This window comes from Lonchura striata, chromosome 6, assembly GCF_050655825.1.
Source record: "Lonchura striata isolate lonStrDom1 chromosome 6, ASM5065582v1, whole genome shotgun sequence".
Taxonomy (NCBI): domain Eukaryota; kingdom Metazoa; phylum Chordata; class Aves; order Passeriformes; family Estrildidae; genus Lonchura; species Lonchura striata.
Window position 1 is genome coordinate 10035243 of NC_140708.1, and position 21529 is coordinate 10056771.

At 43.3% G+C, this 21529-nt stretch overlaps 1 protein-coding gene across 18 annotated transcripts in view; it reads right to left on the bottom strand.

Annotated features, from left to right (window-relative positions):
• The window catches only part of LOC110473259 (protocadherin-15), a 632634-nt gene that overhangs the window by 239662 nt on the left and 371443 nt on the right, over positions 1–21529 (bottom strand). The window lies entirely within an intron of this gene.

The window sequence follows — 21529 nt, forward strand, 5'->3', positions numbered from 1 at the left end:
GGACCTCCAAGACCACCAAACCCAACCTGTGACCAAATACCTCCCTGTCTACTTCACCATTTCAAAATGCCTTAGGCAGTCTAAATAAAATTAATAATGCATGAACTCTACTTCCTTATTCCTTTCATTCTTATATGGTCTATTTTGATACATAACAATTGAAAATTTTCAGTTTGTGTTGCTTTTAAGAATTAAATTAACTATTATTTTAAAGCTTTTTTTTTTTTGTTTTGCAGGATTTAACAGAGCAAATAAATCTCTTGGAAAACCACATCTTTCATAACACTGCAGTTTCCTACAAGCACACTGAGTGGGCAGATAAGAAATGTTTTCATTATCTATATAAAATACAGCCTTTTTTTCCCCCCCGCTCTTATTTTTTTTCACTGGATACAATAAACATTCCAGTGCCATAAGAAAACCAACTCTAATTTTTTTTTCTAGAGATGTATGTTAGCATTTTCTTGAGATTCAGGATTCGGGGAACTTACAAAGATGACACAAGCTGGAATTTATTCAGTCAAGGAAAATGGAAGCTCTCTGGAAATACACGTAGGTAAATTAGCAAGCAGGAAATATAAGTTCCTTAAGCTAAATATTTTCACAGGACTTTAAACCCAAAGAACAGAAAGGTGCCCCATGTCAGTATATGGGCCTTGGTAGAACTCTTCTAGCCATTATTTTACCTCTTCCAATTTTACACTGCAGTTTATTACCAGAATATATTACCAGAACATGCCTCTGGTCCAATTTTCTCAACAAAAAAACAAGTTGTCCTTGAAATTCTTGGACACAATGGAATAGGTTTTGAAGTCAAATCATGATAAATCAAACACACTTTAAAAAAGAAAAGCATTCCATAAATGAGCTTCCCTCCCTACAGTTTTCATGATGCATTTTATGTTTAGGCAGCAATGCTGGTAAATGGAATCCTGAGGCAGCAGTGCCCCTGCCCCAAACTCCTTACAGGAAAAGCAAATAGAACTTACTAAATAAACAACAAGCACTGAAGGCTTTCCTAAGACCCTGCAGCAAATCATTTCTGTTCCTGTTGTTAACTTCACTGTTTTTCCTAACAGTGCTTCTGCTTTACCCTTCTTTAATCAAGAGAAGGGGATAAACAAAGGGCCTCTCTCCTTGGGAGCAAAGTGAGAACCTCTTTAGCAAACTCTCCATGTAACAGTGTCAAGGCTCAGCTCTATTTGGTTTCTGCTGGCTAATTTTCATTATTTTAATTTCTAATTATTTTTAATGAGATAGCTCAGAGGAAACCCTCAATCACTGTCCTAGGTGAGACACTCGGCAAGGTCAAACAGCTTGAGCACAGACAAACACAACAACTTGAATAATCAGGTATTTCCCCAGCAGAGACCTCCTGGATCATTTTCCTTTTTCACCTCTGAAACTCCTTCAAATCCCCTTCCCACCCAGCATTTCTATTCCTTGAATGACTTCTCTCTGTTTTACAGCTAAAAACAGAGAAAATAATCTATAAAAATTAAAATAATGGTTAATGAACCAGCTAATAATAAACTCCTAGCATGTGGACCCAACAAGCAATGCCCAGAGCTCTGCAGACATCTGAGAGGAGAGAGTCTCCAGTGGGAGGTTGAAAAGCCTGGATGGTCTTGGAGGTCCCTTCCAAGCCAGGCCACCCTGTGACTCCGTGGTCACACAAGCTGGGGTTTGCCTGACAGCCAAATGTCCCTTCTAACCAGCACCGCCCCACATCTATGGGGGTTTGCAGTTTCCAGCAGCTCCCTTTCTCCTCCTGAGCTCTTCATTCCCACCAGCCTAGAGGCCATCTGCATCCTCACAGACCCTCTGCCAGGGGACTGCCACCTCCAAAGGCACCAGTTCTTCCAGAAAGGGCTTTCACAGCATTTTCCATGCTGGTCTGCTGCTCCCAGCCACTGGAGGGACTCTCAGACTCCCAAGATGGTTTGGGCTAGAAGGAATCTTTGGGATCCTCAGCTCCAACCCACACCATGGGCAGGGACACCTTCCTCTATGAACAACAAGTTAAGGAGTAGCTGGAGATACCTGAACTCCTACATCACTCACTGTGTGTGAAGGTTACCAGGCTCCAGCAGCTTTTGCAAATCTCTTCTCAGAAACTTTTGTGAGAAGCCCCACACTCACATTTCTGAGAGGCCCCACGCTCACCCTCTGTCATGGTTTGACACTGGCACAATGCCAGCGCCCCCATGAAAATGTAACCTATCAACTGAATGCTGTGAAATGCGATCGAGAACAGAGCAAAGCAGGCCAAACTTAATAACAAGGGGAAAACTTGATTACACTACTACTACTACTACTATAAAAGGAAAAAAAAACCACACAAAATTCGAAATGAAAACCTTTCAAACATTCCTCCTCCCCCCGCCCAACTCCAATAAATAACAGCAAGACACATTTGGACCCTTAATGCAGTCTTCACCCTTCCACATAATCAATATTGAGTCCATCAGGGGGGAGAGGAGTCTCCCTTGCACCATAGACCCCCAGGAAACACAGCTGCCACCTCTTGTGTTTCCATGTCACCCATGGCACCGCCCGGAGAGAATCTGCCAGTGTGACACTCTCCTCTCCATGTCACAGTGCTCTCACCACCATGCATGGACCAAGACTGCTCATAGGGCTCCTTTAAGGATGCTTTGCCAAGGACCAACAGGAACAACAGTCCAGTGTCTCATTTTGGGACTACAGTCCCCCCCATTTCCCTGGAGCCGGGGGTCCAAGAACAGAGATCACCTTCTCTTCTTCTCTGAAGACAGAAGGAATCCTCACACCCTCCTCTGCTGACCTCTGTTCATTCCTAAACTGGTAGTTGCTGGAGGAGTTTCTTGGCTCACCATTGCATCCCCCCAAAGTGCAGTCTCTCTTGGAGGAGAAGTCGGTTCACTCTATGGCTAACAAGAAGAGTCCAGCCAACAGCCACTCCATCATCTCCCCCCAACCTTCTTTCCCTAATAACTGAGGTCCCCGGTTGTCTCTCTTTCCTTCAAATTGAGGAGGAGCAATATTTCACAAAGCCTTCATTTCACAGGAAAGGGTTAAAATTCCTGGACTCCCCAGACAGCTGAAATCTCTGGCCCAGGACACTGTGCTGTCTCCCATGCTGGGCATCTTCCCCCCACTCCTCCTTCCCCTCTGCTGGCAAACTCCCGGGTGTCTGCAGGCTCTCTATCTCTTTTCCCTCTAGGTTGGGGGGGGAACAAAGACATCTCAGACGTTCTCCACCCTTCTGTCTGCAGGAACTGGCCCAGCTCGGTTTCAGACCCTTCACCCTCTGGCCTACCTCAGCAGGCCACATGGCTTCCCCTTCCCCACCCAGCCTGGGCTGGGCAGGGGAGGTCTGCACCCTCCGATGACCGGAACCAAGGAGAGCGAGTTCTCCTGGGAATTCTGCTTTTAACTCCTCTGTGTTCTCAGAGGCGCGTCCACCTTCAATTGGTCACCCCAAGTGGCAGTATCCAACCCTGACCCCTGACTGGACTGACCTCTTCCTTCCAAGAAAATTCTTTTCCCGTGTCAAACCCCGACGCCCTCACAGAGACTGACAATGCAGGCATCAAAGTAAAGGAGGCACAGCCATCCAAAATTGCATTTATACTTCCCCTACTACACACAAGCACTTGGAAACCCCAAATAACCACTTACACTTCCTATACCTCTGCATTCCAGCTCAATAAAACATTTGAATGATGTGGGAGCAGTATCAGAAGAGGGCTGTTCTGGACTTTGTATCATGTGGCTTCAAAGTTTATTAAGAAAAATAACTTGGCCTACAAAGCCCTAAAAATTTAAGTGATTTCAAGCACAAAAAGTCTCCCCTCCTCTCGAGAGGCGATTTGTATTTGCACTAACAGAGCACAGCTTTGAGAAAAAAGTTCCCTAACTTAGTCCTGCCCCTCCAAAGACAGAAAGAGTTTCACCTTGACACAAAAAATAAGTGAGGAGCTCTTCAGGGAGAGCAGCACAATCATCTGGAAAACAAACAGCCAATCTGAACCTTCCTGGGACACGATTCTGGGAAGTAACTGCAACCCCCTCCTGAGCACTCCTGAAAAAAAACTGGGAAAAAAATCCACTTCCATATGCTAATCACCAGCTCTTCCAGCTGCTGCAGGAGCACTCAATCGTTACGCTGAGTTATTTCATTATTTGCCTTATATTCAAGTTTGCTTTTATTTATTCAGATAAATTGTTCCATTTGTTTTTATTTAAACAGTCACAGAGAGTGCAATGGGCAATTTCAAACCCCTGACTCAGTTCCTAACAGATATTTAGCCCAATTGAAAAGATTTTCCATTTAATAAAGTTCCACCCACTAACTGTCGAAGGAAATTATTTTATTTGTTGGCAGAAAAAAAGTTTATTTTTTATTTTTAACTGAAATGAGGATCAGACTCTAAACCTTGTCAGTAATTGTGGAACGCTCCTCAGCATCAATCCCTTACTTCCTAGGACTGCCCTCTAAGACAGGAAAGAACAAAATATTAACTCTAAAATTTGTCTTTTTGTTAATCTTTCCAAATTCTTCCTGAATCCATGAAAGTGTGCAGCATCCAGAACATCTTGGAGCAAGCTTAATTTTAAAAAATCATGGCTTGTTCACATGGTACCACCCCATGACAGTGCAGGAGGAAGCAGCATTCAACCATTCCCTACCAACCTTCTATTCCCTCCATGTCTCCAATAAACCAGTTTATCATCCCCAAACACTGCAGCAAACAAGAATTTATAACAAATTCAGGGCTCTGATCCACTTCAGTGACTGCGTGGTGTCAATAAGACAAATGGCAAAATGGAAAAGGAGCCACTAAAGCCACTTTTTTGATATGCATGTGAAAGAAAAAAACTTGGATAGCACAGCATCCAACATGGAGAAAATCTCTGTGGGAAGGTGGCAGTGATAACTTTGATACTGCAAAAAGCCTGACCCAGGAAGAAAGTCCAAATTATTTCCCACAGAGTGGGAGCAGAGTTCAAAAAAAGCAGTGGCGACTTTTCTAGCACCTAGAGTGGAGCAAAACATCTAGATTTGTTGTGTTGTTTCTTTCCCTATGTGTTTATAAGCATTTTCATTTAGCTCCAGAGAGAATTAAACAAAGCCAAATCTCAACATTCACCAGTTTTAGCTTCATAGATAGTCTCTTCTTCAACCATGACCCTTTCTATCTTAGAGAGGAGAAGAAAAGAGCTTGTGAAAGAGAGTTTGGAGAGTCAGAGATGAAGAGAGGCTGAGAAAGGTGGGGCTGCTCAGCCTGGAGAAGGGAAGGGGGTGTGGACACCTCACAGCTCCTTCCAGGGCCTGAAGTGACACAGGGGAGCTGGAGAGGGACCCTGCAACAGCAACTGGAGGGACAGCACACAGGGAATGGGTTCAGACTGACACAGGGGAAATTTAGATGGGATATTGGGAAGGAATTGTTCCCTGGGAGGGTGGTCAGGCCCCAGCACAGGGTGCCCAGAGCAGCTGTGGCTGCCCCTGGATCCCTGGAAGTGTCCAAAGCCAGGCTGGACATTAGGGCTTGGAGCAGCCTGGGATAATGGAAAGTGTCCCTGACATGGCAGGGGCTGGAATTTTCCATCTTTAATGTTCCTTCCAACCCAAACATTCTACAATTTTAAAATATTTAAAGGCCTTTCTCCCCATTTCCTCTACATGGTTAAGCCAATCAAACACTTAGAGAAGTCTTGGAGATACAAAGTGAGAATCACCAAGTCCCATCCTCAAGCCTGTGTCACCAATAATACTGTGGCCATTTTAGATAAGGAATTAAGTTATTAATGAGGAAATAGACACTTGAATTCTGCCTGACCATCAGCTGGAAATGAAGAGTTTGTGTGTGTGGCACACACAAGATCCAGGACGGAGCAAGGCCAGAACACCTGCACTGATTCACTGAAACACTGCCAGCACAATGAGTGCCCCTGAGGTGGCTGGTGATGGGACAAGCTGCTGAGAGAGCCCAATTCAAGAAATCTCCATCTTTCACAACCCCAGCATATCAATGCTAAAACCTCCAGCCTGGGGTCTTTGATGGATTGAAACCCCAGCAATGCTCCTGGGAGCTGGCGATGCCTGGGAGAGAGAGAGCAGCTTCTCCAACCTGTAGAGGCCAGGAGTGAAATTCTTGCAGGCTGAGTTAAAGCACCTCACACTTCTCTCTGCCTGCACAGGTATTTCTGTTTCCAGCTGCACTGGATTCTCCAAAATGCCCCAGCTGCTCCTGAAGGAAGCGGTGCTTTTTCCTTACCTCCACTGCCATTCAGCAGGGAACACTCAGGGGGAAAAACACGGCCATGAAAGAGGCTCTAAAACTCGATTACAAACTGAGGGTCCTCATAAAGAGCCACATAGAGCCATACATTTAAACTGAGTAACCAAGCAACCCCACTGCAGGGGAAAATGAAAATGCCCCGCCTCGTTTCCTGTGTGGGCATTCAGCTCCACAGCTGGGCAATTTCGGAGGAGCTTGCCATAACCTTTTACATTAGCTGGCTTGTGCTGCCATGGCTGTGCATTGAAAATGGCATAAGAAGGGCTTTCACGGGCTATTTTCAGCTCTTCCTGAGAGAAATCCCTAATTGGAGAGTCTGGGAAGGCACCCCAGCAAACCTGAGCTTGATTCAGACCCTTCTGAGATCCTGTGCAAACCTCCAGAGTTTGTCTACTTTAATCAGAGTTAAGCCCTGCTCTAAAATTTGGAGTTTAGGCATTCCAAGGCTTGAGGGAGAGGTGAATTTGGGCTTGGGTTTGGTTTGAGCTGGACAAAAAGTGAGGCTGGGGGACAATCCAGTGCGAAAAAAGGACAAAAAGCAAATAAAGATCATTATGAAAAGCTCCTGTTCCATTTCAGGACATGCAACCTGATCAGCTAATTTATCTCATGGCTTTATTCTGCCATTCTTTCACCTTTATGTTTTTTTTTCTTTATTTTATTCACAGATACAGTATCTCAAAAGGGTTTGGGACCTGCAAATTGCCTTGCCAGTGCTGTGCATTGCTATTTTATTTTTACAGCTTGAGATGAATGCAGAGCCATCCCTCTTTCAGATATTGTGCTTTTAGATTGAAATAACTCCCCATTTTACAAGCAGTTTTGGAGTTGACAGGAGTCTTTAAAATCATACTTGTGCCTGAAAACACTGTAAAGCACATAAAAACATGATACTATGCCAAGCAGCAGCTAAAATTACCATTACCAAAAGTAATTTTTAAGACCATTAAAAAGCACTGGATAAGTTGAGAGAAGCTGCAGTATCTTCAGAAGTGCTTTCAAAAGTTGATTAAACCTGCTTTTAACCATTCCTATGCCACCAGCATTCAAATTTCATCTTATTTCCAATATTTGTTGGGATTGCATTTTCCCTATTATGCCTATAATGCACTTAAGACAGAACTCTCATAGAGAAGGATGAAAAATTTCTAATATTGGAACTTCAACTCATTCTTGGTACTATAAGCAATTTTTAAAGTAAATTTTGACTGCTGTAATATCACTAGTAAAAGCAAATTGGGAAAAGCAGTTGGAGATATTCCTAACATTTCATATTGTTGGAATTTCTTTAACTCAAATAAATTGGCATTTATTAACTGAAACATGAGGTGAGCCAATAATACTCACCCTTGCCACATTCCTAAAGGGTAAATTTGCCAGTTTCATATCTTAGGTTAAATATGGAGGTTGAAAACCATATTTAATAATCAGGCTTCTCTTGCTTGAAGAATTTCTCCTGTTTCAGTTCAGACTTTCATATGTCTAAAACAGGCACAGAAAAACCTCAGTTTGTGTCCCACAGAACTGATGGCAATGAACCGAGGTGAGAGAAAGAAAAGTAATTTTTAAACTAATTTTAGGGTAAATTTTTAGGGAACTTTGGTATGTACACAGGAATATAATTCTCTGTAAAAAGAGATGTTAAATTTTCGACTATTTCAATACCATGTGAATACCATTGAATGTATTTTTGAGGCTGTCATTTCCTTTAAAAAGCAGCACTTCATAAATTGGGATAGAAAAATTACACAGGCATGAAACCTCCAACTTTGGGGTTTTTAAGATTCTAAACCCCTCCCCTCAACCTAAAAAATTAGAAACAGCCACGTGTTATTAAAAAATATGAGGAAGAACAATTTTGCTCCTCTGAAGTCACCTCTCCAAGGTTATAAATATTCCAATAATTCCAGAACCTTCCCCTTGGTGCCAGTCTCCAGCAGGTAGCCAGGAAAACGGGTGCTAATTAAGCTGCCACTCCTAGGATTGTTTGTGTTCCAGAGAATTAACCACCTATTTGGGGAGATTTACATATTGTGCCTATAAATAGCTCTCTCCTGACATCTCTAATGAAAGCAATGTTGATCAACATCTTCCTGTAATTTAATCAGGACCTCAGGCAGCAGTAGCAGAAGGTGAGAACACGGCTTTGCCATCCCAAGACATCCCCTTGTCTTAAAGAAAACTCAATTCTCTCAGCTCCTCAAACTCACCCTTAGACACTGCTAAAAATACCCAGACAAACAAGATTGCTACAAGCGCATCTTAATTACAACAATGCAATTTTCTCCATCTTTCCTCAAAAATGCAACCCTGTTCTGGAGGAACACATCCTACAGTCATGGAACTGCCCTGAATTATCCACCTGAAAGCAGGGAATTCTTCATTCTATCCCTGTAGGAACAACTGAGGACTCACCTGGATGTTTAGACTCTGGACCTTGGTACTGTGGCTTAACTAAACCATGATTTAATTCCCACTGAACACTGTCATGAGGTAAGACTGGGTGCTGTGCTTTGGAAAGGTTGATAGATTTTAACTATCCAAAATTAGCAACCAAAAGGAGCCCCAACAGAGCCAAAATGTTGGATTTAAGCCCATTTCCAAGCAGACATGCAGTGGCAAAACCCAGGAAATGGCATGGAATGAACTTCTTACATACATGGAGACTTCATGAAGTTGCCTCATTTTGCACAGAGAAGGATGACACAAAGTCAGGGATGGAAAAGTTGCCCAGCCAAGGATATGGAGAGTGCTGCCCTGCCAGGGTGTGAGAGAAAACAGGCTCCAAAGTCACAGGCAAAAAAAGTCTCCTCAAAAATAGGTGAAGGTACCTAAGGCATTGTGCAGCTCCTGAGTCCCAGCCATTTGCATGTCCCACATCCAGAAATAACATGGAATAAGAAGACTTCCCAAGAAATGTCACCCTTGGAAGTGTCTCTTAATGAATTATGGTCCAATGGGTTCAGTAATTGAAGCCTGAGCTGCTTTCTGACTGTCCTAGAGCCAGTTTGTTTTCAAACAGCCTGAGTTAATTGGGAAAGCAAAGAGGACTTCAGTGCTGGAGAGCTGCAGAGAGTTATTTATGGCTCTCCTGGTGAGCTGCACACTTTGGAGATCTAATTTGTTGAGTAAAACCGAAGTTATCTTAGTTTTGTAATTAAATTTGTTCCCAGTCTACAATGTGTCACAGGAGGTGTGCTTTGGCTTCCTGTCCCACAGTTTTTTATCAGGTAAATTCACCAAGTATCTCCAAATTTGCAAAAAAAAAAAAAAAAAAAGCCCAACCCAACCCAAAAAACACCAGGAGGAGAAAGAGGGGGAATGCAAAGTCAGTGCTTCTTTCAAATTTTAGGTGAGAAAAACCTTTTGGTGAAAAGCATGAATGGACTACTTAAACCTTTTTTTCTCTTAAGTGCCTATTTAATAAGCAAACCACATCCTGAGGTGGAAGAACAGATCCCTGGCATCCTCTCTTACTCCTGCCACCATCTCCTTATCCTCATCTTTGGAAATCTTGGGGGGCCCTAATAATCCAAAACTGTCTGGAAATTGTAAAATGGTGAGAGCCTTTGATTGCCTTTGAACCAATTTAGGATTTATTTTAATGAATGGAGGATTTATAGTTATCTCCTCTGTAAAGCAACTCTGTGAGGGAGGAATTATGGGGTGGGACAAAGGACTGTTGGACTTGGCAGCTGTCAGCTCACAGTGCTCCCAAGCACCCATCTGGAGAGGATTCCCAAAAAGTGATGTTAAAGTCAGAGATGCTGATTATGAAATCCCAGATTTGTTTGGGTTGGAAGGGACCTTAAAGCCTATCCAGGCCAGGGACACCTTCCACTGTCCCAGGGGGCTCCAAGCCCTGTCCTTGGACAATTCCAGGGATCCAGGGGCAGCTCCAGCTGCTCTGAGCAGCCTGTGCCAGGGTCTGACCACCCTGCGGGAACAATTCCTAATTCCCAATATCCCATCCAGCCCTGCCCTCTGGCAGTGGGAATTCCCCTTTGTTGGAATCTGTGCTATTGATGATCCCCAGATTGTAGAAAGTCTCTGTCTGTCAGCCCCGCTGCCAAAGCAGAAGCCATAATTGGTCTGTGCTGGTTTCCAGGTTGTTTATTCTGTTTATCTCTCACATGTTCTGCTGCCCTGCCCAGCTCTGTCCTGCAGGGCAGCGTGTGGGGCTCTGCCCTCAGTGGGATGTGACAAACATTAAATACCAGAAACTCCCTGGACTGGATTTACAAGAACGTGCCAATATCTGTCACCTACGTTGGACAGTGTGTCCCCAGCCTGAACCAACAGAAAAATGCCAACACCACAGTGAGACATGGAGGGCATGAAGAAGGAGAAAAAGGACAAGGCACACCCAATTTCCTCCATCTTGTCCCCTTTGGACCCCTAATCTAGAATCCTAAAATTTGACTTTTGCACCCATGCCACACTTAATTATTACTCATATCAAACACTCAGAGCTGGTAATTCATCCTGTAAGATTGAAAACTCTTTTCCATGGACAGAGATCACAGACAGTGTCTCTGGGGGCTCTGTCCAGGGGGGTTCCTGACCCCTGCCAGGGTCCCAGACCTTCCAGGGCAGCCAGAGGGAAACCCTGGATTCCAACACCCTTTGTCCTATCACTGCTGTGTGAACTCTCCAGCCTCTGAACACTAAAAGACTCTTTCCAGAAACTTTAGTCAGGATGATTTTTTGTGGTTTATTTTTTTTTCTTTAATAACATGGTGGAAATGAAGTGTAAGCATGGTTCATCTGCTGTCTGAAACCTTTATCGTCAACCAAGTGATAAACTGCAAGGAGAGAGTTGCTGGGCTTCTGCTACATTGGAAAAGACATTTCATATCCCCTGCAATATTGACTCCAGAGGCTGAAAATATTTACTTCTCCATTTTTACCTCCTTAGAAAACAATTTCAAAAATAAACACCTTACAGGATGTCGTGATTGCCATCAAAATCTCTGTTTGGCTCTACTCTCAGGAGAGTTGAAGGTATGGAAAAAATATCATTCCCTAAAAGGCAGCAGTAGAGTCCCCATCCCTGGAGGTGGCACTCAGTGCTCTGGGCTGGGGACAAGGTGGGCACTGGGGACAGCTGGGACTACCTTGTTCTGGAGGGCTTTTCTAACCTCAATGACTCTATGAAATGGTAGAAAAAAAATCATAAATTCTGCTCCTGGTGCTGGAAAGAAGCTGAACTTGCATTTTGTGTTTGTTTACCTATGTATGTTAATTTTATTTTAATTTACACATGTATATTAGCATAAAATGCAACTCAGCTCCTTGTTGCAAAGAGTAATTTTTTTAAAAATTAATAATAAATAAGTTTTAAAAGGAGGATATTTGCTGGCAGAAATTAAGACTGATCATCTCTCCTTGTAAGGATACAACTCTGCTCAGTGTTTTGGCTCCTATGGAAAATGGTAAGTGCCAAAGGAATCTCAGCCTCTGACCATCAGTGCTGCTTTCAAAGACCTAAGGACACATAAAACCCTTCTCCAAGCTGCACCTGCCTGGAAAGGACAGAATTAGGAGCTGTCCTTGCTAAGTCAGCCCAGTCCAGGTGCAGATCCAGGGAAGCTTTCCATCAGCAAGGATGGGCAGCAAAAAGAATGTGTTTTTTCTTAGCTGTACAACTTATAATTCATAAAAATACATGAGTAATTTGTACCCACAGGCTACACAGAGGCCACCAGCAGGAGGACAAAGTGATGCCTAAAGCTGGACTCAGTTTAATTTCTAATAGCTGAAAATAAAAGGATTCAGGGCAGCTTTCAAATCCTTCCTGTAAGGTTTTCCCCTCAGAGATAGCACAGGAAATAATCCTGCAGATGAGACAGCAATTGCATGGGTATTTCTGTAGGATTTAAAGTCTTCTTAGCATTCAGTAATGCCCAAATTTTTCCCCTCCTAATTCCCTTCAGTTTTTGAAGCGCTATTTTTTGATTTTATCTCACCTACAGACACTGATAAAGAGGCAGCACACCTAACACGGAGCTCCTCAGCCTCTGCTCCAGCTCCAGGCTGGCTGAAATGGAGAGCTTGATTAATTTTACATTAGCCAGCTGCACAATAAATCCCAAGCCATTGATTACACGGGAAGAACAAGCAGATAAGGTATTTTCTTTGCAGACCTCCAGTACTTAATTACACAAAGGCTCTATCCACAGGGTGGGTGAGAAAACAACTGAGCACAGCTCTGGGAGCTCTTTATTATTTTCTGTGTGTGATTGTTCATGTTCTTTAAGTTTAAAATTAAGTGCTGCTTTTGGTTGGGGGCAAGATTCTGGTTCATTATTGGTTTGATTCCGGATAAAAATGAAAGCAGTTGTTTATCTGAAGCCATTCACGGTTTGCCTTTCCCTGGCAGTTTGTTCTTAACTGTTTTAATTAGCAGACAAGAGTGGGGTCAATGATTATGTGGAGCTGATTATGTGGAAGTAGTTTGGAGACTGAGCAGTTCAATGATATTTAAAATACTCTGGTACCATCAGGCTTCTGGAGTAAGCAGAGCCTCTCCTCACCTGTTAGTCACCAACTCCTGAGCAGAATAAAAACACCAAGACTTAGAAACAGAAGAGCTCAGCCCCTGGAGCTGGAAAACCACTGCCTGTGCCACTCCTCACTGGTTTTACCTAAACAGGTAAAACTGGAGATATGAGCAGCAGTTGACTGGAGCAGCACTCCAGAGGCACGAGGCTGTGTCACCGATTAGCTCCATTTGATTACAACTCCTTAATTGCTCATGTGCCCAAACTCATTAAAGGAAAACAGAGGGGGAAGATTCCCCCAATATTCCAGATGGGAGATTGGGAAGGAATTGTTCCCTGGCAGGGTGGGCAGGCCCTGGCACAGGGTGCCCAGAGCAGCTGGGGCTGCCCCTGATCCCTGGCAGTGCCCAAGGCCAGGCTGGATGTAGCTCATTCTGTGAGTAACACTTTCACCCTTTTCTGGCTATTTTTTTTTTTCTTTCCATTAGTAAATAATGCACTTGCACATCATTTGTATTTGAACATCCCATATATCTTATCTTTTCTAACACTTGCAACTGTACAAAACTTTCACAGGCTTGAATTTATTTCCACAGCAGCCATCAATCACTCTGAGATGCTATTTTGCTGGCTTTGTTGATAGAGATTTTGTTTATAGTTCCCCCTTCACTGAAACACCATATTCCATAAGATCTGATCCGTATGGTAAACTCACAAAATACCTTTGTCCTGGTAGGAAATGTATCCCAATTAAATGGGGTAGCAGTGAATCCTGTGGAGCACAGTGCTACAGAGTGAGAAGAAGTTTTTGTTTGAGAGATGGATAAGGAGCATTAACTTGGCATTCTCTGTATTTTTTCTATGAATACAACAATAAAAAAAAATCCAAAATTAATTTAAAAGACACCCCAAAGCATTGAAGAACCTGCTTTTGTGTTTCTGTAACAGCAGAGTAACTGCTCAGAATCATAGAAATATTTGAGTGAAAAGGGACTTTTAAAAGGCTATTTTTAGTTCCACCCCTGCCATGGGCACAGAATTTTCCACTGTCCCAGGCTGCTCCAAGCCCTGCCCAGCCTGGCCTTGGGCACTGCCAGGGATCCAGGGGCAGCCACAGCTGCTCTGGGCACCCTGTGCCAGGGCCTGCCCACCCTGCCAGGGAACAATTCCTAATTCCCAATATCCCATCCAGCCCTGCCCTCCTCCAGCTTAAAGCCATTCCCGTTACTCTACATCCTCATTAAAAGTTCCTGTCTACAAAATGTGTTATATGGTTTTATATTTAGCAAAAACCCTTCAAATTGTCAGAAGGTCACAAAGAACACTGCCCAGATTTGTGCAATTAGCTTTGCAATAATAAAATACTAAAGGAAAACTTGAAAGGCTTAAAAAAAAATTGAAGAAGTAGTAAAGCTGAAGTTTTTGACTTGTGGATGTGAAACTTCACCTTCTAAACAAAACAGCAGCACATTGAGCTTTGTAATAGTTCAGGTGGCAAGATCCCAGCCATTTTATCAAGCAAAAAATCTGAGGAGGTCAAGAAACATTTGCAAAGTGTAAAATCTCTTAACAGTAGTAAAATAACACAATAGTAGAATCTGTTGTTTCTATGTAGAGAAGATGGGAAAATAGAATTTAAACATTAGAAACATTCATCCAGCACCATTATGTGGAATAAAGAACCTACTCCACTGTGTTTTCTTTGATTTTTTTTTTTTCATTTTTTTTTCAACATTTCCTATCATTTTGCAGTAACATCTTTGTGCTGTGTTATTTGGAATTGAATCAGAAGCCCAGCCACTTCTCAAGAAACACAATTAGGCTGCATTGGCCAACTGGTCATAGAGAAAAGCGACACCAGGCAACACCAGAAACCTTGGTTTAAGTTAAGACCAGCTGGGAGATCAAATTAAATGTTTAAATGAAGGAGCCCCAAGATATTTAACACTGTGTTTCCTTCTAGGACCAAACAATTCCCTTCAAACAACTCTGCTTAGAAATAAGGTGTGAAATTATCCCATGGCAGACTTGCCCAGCAGATCAAATCAAAAGGGACAAATAAATCAAATATTTCATGTTGCATCAATATTGCGGACAAATTCAGCAGCATATAAATCAGAGATTAAAATCAAGATATTGTGGTACAGAACCAAAAAATGTCTGACATGGCAGGGGCTGCCCAGGGAGCTTTGGAGTGCCCATCCCTGGAGGTGTCCCAGGAAGGGCTGGAGGTGGCACTCAGGGCTCTGGGCTGGGGACAAGGTGGGCATCAGGCCCAGGTTTAGAAGTCCTTTCCAGCCCAAATAATTCTGTGATTCTATGGGCTCCTGCTGTGAACATTTAAAGACGCCCAAGAGTTTGCAATTCCTTGAACTTAAATCCCAGTAAGATGTTCCTGAAATGAACATTTCACCATTCAATTCACAAAAGGGAACTGAAACAATATTGAAGTCAAACACAAAACTCGCAGCACAACCCCCTTCCTGTGCTAATCAGCTTCCCAAGATAATTCAGACTAGAACTGAGCATTCAATTGCAGAGAAATCCCATTTCTCTCTAATCCAATTGAAAAGAACATTTTCTCTCCTTGCTTCCTTCCCCACCTCCTTGGACCTTCCCACTGCACTCATGTTTAACAATGTACAGAAGGATAATTTGGCATTATTTAAACATTTGATTTCAGCCTACATATACCAACTGTTCATCTCCCTGCCCATTTAAAGCTCACCATGCCTCAATACACTGTCTAATAAATAATGCAAAACATAGAGGCTTATTTTTTCTTACTATTTTTCCAACCTAACCCAAAAGTTATCTTTTCACCATGTAAAGAAAGAAGGGAAAAAAAAAAAAACAAAAAAGAATATTATTGTCTTCCAATAGAGATTCTCCAGAAGAGATAAAAAGTGTTTGGGAGTAATCACACCTGGGTATATAAAAATTACAGCAATGTCTGTGGAAATGGTGTGGGGGAGAGAGTTTGGAGTTTTTGGAGGGTATTCTGGGGTTTTTAGTTCAAATCCCCAGATATTTCTTCACCATGGGCATTCCATGTAAAAATCCCAGAGTTTTCATGAGCTTCAGTGAGGAAAAACTTCTGCCTGTGTTTAACGGTAGACAACAGCTGAGCAGTAATGTTGCCCTAAGGTGAAAATGGTCACTGAAAAATGAACGTGTTCAAGTGAGCTGGGAGAGCTCAGCCCCCATGATTCCTGCCCAGCCACAGGAGCTGCTCCCACTGCACACACCAGCAGAGATCATGGGATCCCTGAAGCTGCAAAAGCCCTCCAGGATCTCTGGGCCCAACTTTGATCCCCACCTTGTCAACTTGAACTATCACAGAACCCCAGGATCTGAGGATGGAAAATCCCTGCCAGCCCATGGAGTCCCAGCTGTGCCCAGCGCCCAGAGCCCTGAGTGCCACCTCCAGCCCTTCCTGGGACACCTCCAGGGATGGGCACTCCAAAGCTCCCTGGGCAGCCCTGCCAAGGCCTGAGCAGCCTTTCCATGGAGAAATTCCTGCTGCTGTCCCAGCTGAGCCTCCCCTGGCCCAGCTTGAGGCCGTTTCCCCTTGTCCTGTCCCTGTTCCCTGGCAGCAGAGCCCGACCCCCCCTGGCTGTCCCCTCCTGGCAGGAGCTGTGCAGAGCCACAAGGTCCCCCCTGAGCCTCCTTTGCTCCAGGCTGAGCCCCTTCCCAGCTCCCTCAGCCGCTCCTGGGGCTCCAGCCCCTTCCCAGCTCCCTTCCCTGCCCATGCTCCAGCCCCTCTGGGGCTCTCTGGACACGGATCCTGCTGGCCTGGGTAGGAACTGAGCCTTGCAGAAGTCCAGAGTTTTCAGAGGCTCTGGAAAACCCAGACCCCTGTTTAAAGCCTTCTGAAAGAAGAGTCCATAATCACCATCAACAAAGAAGTTTCTGGGCTCTTGAAGTGATTCAGAAGACACAGACCCCGTGCCCTGAGTGATACAGCCCCAGCTCCCTCAGCCCTTCCTGGGCACCCAGATGCTCCAGGCCCTTCCTCATCTTGAAAGCACAAAAAAACTTTGGGAGCCCAGTGCCTGGAAGAGGCTCATTCCTGGCCAGATGCCACAGTCTGGTGGTTCCAAGGCTGTTGGGATCTGGGATTTCCCTTCTTCTCCAGAAGCAGCTTCCTGCCTCATCCCTCCCAACTCAGCCACAGGGAGATCTCAGGATACTCAATCCCTTCCACCAGGGCTGAAATCTGTACATTAACTGAGATGAACCTCGTTCGCAGTGCCCCTGTTTTGTGAATAACTCACATCTCACCACAGGGAAATTCATCTCCCGTCGCCTCAAAGTGCTGCTGGTGGCACTCAGACACTTTGAAGAACTAAACCCTTCAGAGGAGCTTAATGGCTCTACTACAACTCACCAGCACCAAGAAGAACTCTTTTCCCTGTAGGATCAATGGCACAGCTCCCCACCAAACACAGCAAGTCCCCATAAAACACAGAAATGACTCCTGCTCCCAAGAACAGACACCTTCCCTCAGGCAAGAACCTGGGGGCATTTCTCTCCTCTCCCTGCATCTGTACAGTGCCGGGCTTAGGGAATGATCAATGAGCTCCAGGTACTCAAATATGCATTTCCCTCAGTTAATTTCCTGCCCAACAGTAATGGATCAAGATCTGAAACTATTTTCTTTCTAAAATAGCCTCTTAAGGTGATTTGTAAGGCCCCTCAGTAATTCAATTTTTGTAGCAGAAGATTGTTAGACTGAATAAAGACATTAACTAATAGAGGGGGCTTGAAGAACAGGTGAAGGAGTTTGGGGATGAACAGTCCTGGTGACAAAATTGAACACTTTTATTTTTCACAGAAAAAAACTAACTTAAAAAGTCAACCCCACTCAGGGTAGTTGCAAAAACTATTTACATTTTTTTTTTCTATTACATCCTGATAAAACATACCCATCTGCTGAACACTTAGGCAATGAAATCCATATTTGGATAAGCAAATCTTCTGATTAGCCTCAGTTTTCTTTTGTGAAATTTTGTTTCAGAATGAAACAAAACCACTGAGCCAGCAGTGAGATCCAAATCCCACAGTGCAGGTGTCCATGGCTCATCTCTTGTTCCACAGTCAAGCAGAAAGGATGGAAAAGGAAGGAAATTAGTCTGAAACCAGAAGATTGGAAGAACTACAGTGATAAGTCCAAACAGAGTTGAAAAAACCAACATTAACTAATCCTTCTTAGCCATACATGCCAAGAGAAATGTATCCAACATCCTGTTTGCATCTCCTCTGCGATAAACAAGTATTATTCCTCCAGTGAGTCAGAGGGGATGATTTCATGGAACAGCTCTGGGAGATTTCTGGAGTGCAGGCTTTTAGAAATGCTCATCCCCAGCATCATGGTTGGACTCGTTGCTCTTCAAGGTCTTTTCCAGCCAAAAATGATCCCGTGGTTCCGTGGGCTCCACACCAAACACAGGCAGGACTTGAGTATTGACATTTTTGGTGTGTGACAAGCCCCTGGGTCAGAGGAATGTGGGGGACAGGTGACATCAAGCCCAGCCCTCCCCCTCCTGCCCCTGTAGAACCCCCTCAAACACAACCCAAATTTGCAAGGTAACAAAAAGGCCAGGATGGCCTCATCTCTGAGCATATGAATTCAGGATTTTTGTTACTATTCTTCTTTTAAAGCTTTAAATCTTCAGGAGAAGTATAAGGACCTTCAAGTGTTCTTTTCATTCACGCATAAAAAAAGTGCAAAACAACTTTAGGTTAAAAGCTGTCCCCCAGAAATCTTCAAAAACCCTTCAGAGATCCCGTGGTATGAAACAGATCTCCACAAGTCACAGCCCCATTACACTACTTCTGAAAACCCCAAGAAAAGATCCTTTGCAAATTTTGTGGGTGGATCTTCACATTTGCTTTTGGTTTTTAAAAGGGATCAGAATGATTTTTTGCCTTCTATTCATCTTTTAAGGGTAAATAATAAATTATTGGTGTCCCCCCAGCTCACATTTGTATTTTCACTAAAGGTATGGAGTCATTCTTAATGTTGGGCAATGAAATATCATAATTGGGAAACAATTGCTGCTGGTTTAGTTTGGTCTGGCATAAAAGTGCAGAGAGTTTTGAATTCAGCAGCCTTCTTTGCTGGCCAAAAATTGCTGCTAATTTTTTTTCTTTGAGCCATAGACATTGGATTAGAGAGAAAAAAAAGGGAAAAATTTGATCCTGTGTTTCCATCTTCCTCCTCCCCAATTCCTTTAGCCTCAGAGTTTGCCTCTGAATTCAATAAAGCAGCACTGGAAAAATAAAAGAGATTTCAGCTGACCTAATTTCACATATTGCACAGCTAAAAGTGACATTTCTACTTTTACTTAAGCTAAAAGATTATGAAAAAACCCAACCTTTGCAGTATTTCTCCTGTTTAGAAGAGAGACGACAGCAGGAATTGTAAAATCAGATTTCTTTCTTTCAGAAAACCAAACCAAAAACACTCACAATATTCCCCATCCACACTCAAGCCTGACATTTATTCTGGTGCACCACGGGATTGAAGAAAAGGATTACAGGATGAAAGAAATGAAATTAAACCCTGAATGGGCTCATCAACAGTAAATTAAGGCTGACGGCATGGCTCTGTAACAAAAGTCTTGGGGTTTTTAATAATTAGGGGGGGTGGGTTTGAATACAAAGGGACTACAGTAGATGGGAAATACTTGAATTTCACCAGGAGCAGATGGGATCCTGAGGAAACTTCCTTCTGAAGCCTGACCACAGCACTCCCGGATGAAATTACTTTGGGCCATCATTAATTACTGTGGCTGGGGGGGATTTGGTGACATGGGATGTCAAGTAAAACATGCAAAACACAGAAATTTTGAGCTAATGAAGCAAAATGCAGCAAGAGGGGCAAGAAACAGTCAACATCCACAGCTTCCACCAGGAAAATGGAGGATTGGCATGCTGGCTGCAAAGAAAGAGCCCATAATTTCTGCAAAAGCTATTTTTTTATTTATTCCTATTTATCATTCTGCTGTTAAGAGAACTACACTGGTTGGAAATGACAATTGCCAGAAGAACACATGCTTCTATGTTATATTTCAGGTTATAAATTCTGTTCCTGCACATCAGAACTCCTCCAGGCCCAGCTCGAAACAGAGTTTTCTGTTTAGCTGTAAGAAACATATTTCCAAGTAATTATTCCTGTAAGCATTGCCTCATTAGCTGGGTGCCATTTGCTGAGTCACCAGTCCCCACCTTGGCTTAAATCCATTTCCAGCTCATTTTTTCTCTATTACGCTGCTGTGAAATTTATCCAAAGTGCTTTTAGCTACATTTACCCTTTCCTGAACACAGTATGGGGGAGGAAATCAGTCCAGTTTGTATCAGGGTGTTGCATGTTCCTCAAGAAACGAAATTTCTCAACTCTCCTCCTAAAAAAGCAGCAAGAATTTTGGCTACAGCCAGCAAATTTGTTCTCATTATAACAAAGCTGCCCTGTTCAGGCCATGTAAGACCATTACCAAGGATAAAATCAAGCATGGGTTCTGTGATAAATAAATTGGCATGAGCTAGGCTAAAAAAATCCACCCAAAAATTATGTTCAGGCCTCTTTGAAGTAAGGGAGTTGTATTTACTCAGTCACAGGACACTGCCATTAAAGAGTGGTGCCCCTTCCCTTCCTCTAAATCATGTGGAAGAAAAAGAATTCTGAACAATCTTGGGATAAGGATACAGAGGTGAGAATTTGTCACAAAGGATCAGAAATGGAAACCTGAGGGATCCCTTTCTCCCCTTCAGGAAATCAAATTCGTCCTGTCCTGTCTGGGCCATCTGTGTTGTGCACACTTCACCATCACTCAAGCCTAACCAGAAACGGCTCCTCAACCAAAAACACCCATTTTATTCTCCTCAAAGATGCCTTTTTTGGAGAGATATGATGCTGCCAACATGAGCACAAATAAAAATCCCACTGGAAACTGCTGCTTTTATTTTCTGCCTCCTCTGAGGGCTCTCCACAGCCCCATGATCCTGCTTTGCTTCCCACCATGACTCCCACTGCTCTCCCATGTCCTCCTGTGCTGCTGGACATGCCAGAGCCCATCCTGCTGCCTCTCCTCCACCCAAACCAGCATTTTCCTCCTCAAACCACCACCAAGGTCAACCTCCACCAGTCTGATGGCCCCACTCCTCCACTGCAATAAATGATTAAAATCCAGTTAATTGTACCCCAGCACAGAGCAAATATGTGAAATATGAGCAGCTCGTCCACTTCAGTGTCAGGAGTGACAGTGATTATGACAGGGTGTAAAAATGGAGAAAATTAAATTAGCTTTCTTGTACATTGTGGGCAGGGTTGGGCTGGGGGATGGAAGGGAATAAAAGGACATTTGGAGAGCAATTAGTAGAACAAGAAACAGATTTTTCAACTCGATGGCAAAAAACAAAGCAAAATTCAAGCAGGACTGAAGACTTCCCATGAAAGCAAAATGACTTTACTTCCTAACTGACAAAATAGAGGTTTTTAAACCAAAATCCAGATGCCAAAGTCATAAATTTGTTAAATTACAGCTCTACACACATGCAGGGCCATGGATAATGAGCAACTTCATTACAGACATTCTGAAACAACACTCAGTTTTCACTTATCCCACTCATTATTCTCAGGAGTATTCAGGAACAACTCTGACAGACTTTGCCCTTCAATGCTGTTAAATTGTTCAAAAGAAGAAACCCTAATCAGTTATCCAGGGCTGTAAT